Source organism: Cebus imitator, unplaced genomic scaffold, assembly GCF_001604975.1.
Source record: "Cebus imitator isolate Cc_AM_T3 unplaced genomic scaffold, Cebus_imitator-1.0 Scaffold593, whole genome shotgun sequence".
NCBI lineage: Eukaryota > Metazoa > Chordata > Mammalia > Primates > Cebidae > Cebus > Cebus imitator.
The window spans coordinates 879,295-883,309 of NW_016107908.1; positions in this window are offsets into that span (position 1 = coordinate 879,295).

The following is a 4,015-nucleotide window of genomic DNA, read 5'->3' on the forward strand; positions in this document are numbered from 1 at the left end:
AAAATGCTTTGGTATAATCAAAGGAATATAAATAAAAGTAATAGCTAGGTGAAATGCCAAAAATTTTATTTCAAAATAAAGAAATATGAAAGAGATTTATCATGAGGAAATACCATATGATAAATTGTTTAAATTCACTAGTGTTTGGTATACTGACTTTCTGAATAATCAAATTTGTAGTCTTAAAAAACAGGCCAGTCTTTAGATAACTATTAAATAGGTACTACATTTTTCAGACATATTCTCTTTTAATGTAAATGGGGGGGATTTCCACCCAGATGGCTGTATAGGAACGGTTCCGGTCTGCAGCTCCTAGCAAGAGCACACCAGAAAATGAGTGATCTCTGCATTTCCAACTGAGTTACCAGGTTCATCTCATAGGGACTGGTTAGACAGTGGGAGCAGTCCAAGGACTATCCAATTCACGGTGAGGCATTGCCTTGCCAGGGAGGCACAAGGGGCCAGAGAACTCTCTCTCCCAGCTGAAGGAAGCTATTATGGACTTTTCTGGACACTCTGGCATTCCGGCTCAGATACTGCACTTATCCCACAGTCTACACAACTCCCAGACCAGGAGATTCCCTCCAGCACTTACAATACCAGCACAGGGGTTTTCAGCACGAACTGTGCAGCCATTTTAGTCGAGTGGCACATGGAACACCAGTGAGACAGAACTGCTCATTCCCACTGAAACAGGGGGCTGACGCCAGGGAGCCAGGCAAGCTGGCTTGGCGGTCCCCACCCCCACAAAGACCAGCAAGCTAAAATCCATTGGCTTGAAATTCTTGCAGCCAGCACAGCAGCCTGAGCTCACCCTGGGAATTTTGAGCTTGGCTGGGGAAGGTGCATCCACCATAGCTGAGGCTCAGGTAAGAGGTTTCAACATTGCCTGTGTAAACAAAGCTACCAGGAAGATTACACAGCATCTGGGTGGAGCCCAGCACAGCAGCTCAGCAAAGCCTCTGCAGGCAGACTGACAAGTAGGTTCCCTTTTTGCTGGGCAGGGAATCTCAGAAAAAAAGAGACGGCAGCCCATCAGGGACTTACAAAGTCCCCACCTTCCTGGGACAGAGCACCTGGGAAAAAGGGTGGTTGCGGGTTTGGCTTCAGCAGACTTAAACGTTCCTGTCTGGCAGCCCTTAAGGGAGCAATGGATCCCCCAGCACAGTGCTTCAGCTCCGTTAAGGAACAGGCTGCCTCCTCAAGTGGCTCCCTGACTCCCCATGTAACCTAACTAGGAGACACATCATACAGGAGAGCTCTGGCTGACATCTGGCAGGCAACTTTTGGGGACAAAGCTACCAGAGGAAAAAATAGGCAGAAATCTTTGCTGTTCTGCAGCACTTCAGGTGATCCCCAGGCAAGCAAGATCTGGAGTTGACCTCCAGCAAATTCCAGCAGACCTGCAGCAGAGGGGCCTGTTAGAAGAAAAACTAACAAACAGAAAGAAATAGCTTTGACATCAACAGAAAGGACGTCCACTCAGAAACCCCATCAAAAAGTCACCAACTTCAAAGACCAAAGGTAGATAAATCCACGAAGATGGGAAAGAACCAGTGTAAAAAGGCTGAGATAGCTGAAAGCCATAACATCTCTTCTCCTTTAAGGGATCACAACCCCTCAGCAGCAAAGGAACAAAACTGGATGGAGAATAAATGTAATGAACTGACAGGAACAGGCTTCAGAAAGTGGGTAATAACAAACTTCTCTGAATTAAAGGAGCATGTTCTAACCCAATGCAAGGAAACTAAGATGCTTGAAAAAAGGTTAGACCAAATGCTAACAAGAATAACCAGTGTGGAAAAGAATATGAAAGACATGATGGAGTTGAAAAATACAGCATAAGAACTTCTTGAATCATATACAAGTTTCAATAGCCAAATCGATTAAGCAGAGGAAAGACTTTCAGAGATAAAAAATCAACTCAATGAAATAGAGTGAGAAGGTAAGATTAGAGAAAAAAGAGTGAAAAAAAATGAACAAGGCCACCAATAAATATGGGATTATGTGAAAAGACCAAATCTACATTTGTTTAGTGTATCTGAAAGTGATGTGGAGAACAAAATCAAGTTGGAAAGCACTCTTCAGTATATAATCCAGGAGAACTTCCCAAACCTAGCAAGGTAGGCCAACTTTCAAGTCCAGGAAATACAGAGAACACCACAAAGATATTCCTCAAGAAGAGCAACCGCAAGGCGCATAATTGTCAGATTCACCAGGGTTGAAATGAAAGAAAAAATGCTAAGGGCAGCCAGAGAGAAAGGTCGGGTTATTCACAAAGGGAAGCCCATCAGACTTACAGTGGATCTCTCAGCAGAAACCCTAAAAGCCAGAAGAGAGTGGGGGCCAATATTCAGCACTCTAAACGAAAAAAAATTTCAACCCAGAATTTCATATCCAGCCAAACTAAGTTTCATAAGCAAAGGAGAAATGCAATCCTTTACAGACAAGCAACTGCTAAGAGATTTTGTCTTAGCAGGCCTGCCCTACAAGAGCTCCTGAAGGAAGCGCTAAACATGGAAAAGAACAAGTACCAGCCACTCCAAAAATATACCAAATGGTAAAGGCCATCAACACTGTGAAGAAACTGCACGAACTAACTGGCAAAACAACCAACTGGCATCAAAATGGCAGGATAAAATTCACACATAACAATATTAACCTTAAGTGTAAATGGGCTAAATGCTCCAATCAAAGTACACAGACTGGCAAATTGGATAAAAAGCCAAGACACATCAGTATGCTGTATTCAGGAGACCCACCTCACATGCAAAGACACGCATAGGCTCAAAATAAAGGGATGGAGGAAGATTTACCAAGCAAATGGAGAGCAAAAAAACACAGGGGTTGCATTCATCGTCTCTAATAAAACAGACTTTAAACCAACAAAGATCAAAAGAGACAAGGGCGTTACATAATGGTAAAGGGATTAATGCAACAAGAAGAGCTAACTATCCTAAATATATATGCACCCAATAGAGGACACGCAGATACATAAAGCAAGTTGTTAATGACATATGAACAGCCTTAGACTCTCACACGATAATAGTTTGAGACCTCAACACCCCACTGTCAATGCTAGACAGGTCAATGAGACAGAAAATTAACAAGAATATTCAGGACTTGAACTTACATCTGGACCAAGAAAACCTAATAGACATCTATAGAACTCTCCACTCCAAAACCACAGAATATATAGTGTTCTCAGCACCACATCACACTTATTCTAAAATTGACCACATAATTCGAAGTAAATCACTCCTCAGCAAATGCAAAAGAACAGAAATCATAACTAACAGTCTCTCAAAATACAGTGTAATCAAATTAGAACTCAGGGTTAAGAAACTCACTGAAAACTGCATGAGTACATCGAAACTGAACAACCTGCCCCTGAATGAATAATGGATAAACAATGAAATGAAGGCAGAAATAAAGACGTTCTTTGAAACCGATGAGAATGAAGACACCACATACCAGAATCTCTGGGACACATTTAAAGCAATGTCTGGGGGAAATTTATAGCACTAAATGCTCAACAGAGAAGTGAGGAATGATATAAAATCAACATCCCCCAAAGTCATGATTAAAAGAACTAGGAAAGCAAGATAAAACAATTTCAAAGGCTAGAAGAAGGCAAGACATAACTAAGATTAGAGCAGAACTGAAGAATATACAGACACAAAAAACACTTCAACAAAATCAATTAATCCAGGAGCTGGCTTTTTGAAAATATCAACATAATAGATAGACCTCTAGGCAGGCTCATAAAAAAGAAAAGAGAGAAGATTAAAATAGATGCAATAAAAAACAATAAAGGGGATATCACCACCGATCCCACAGAAATACAAACTACCGTTAGAGATTACTATAAACACTTCTATGCAAATAAACCAGTAAATCTAAAAGAAATGGATAAATTTCTGGATACTTACACCTCCCAAGACTAAACCATGAAAAGTTGAAGTCCGGAATAGACCAATAACAAGGTCTGAGGTTGAGGCAGCAATTAATAGCC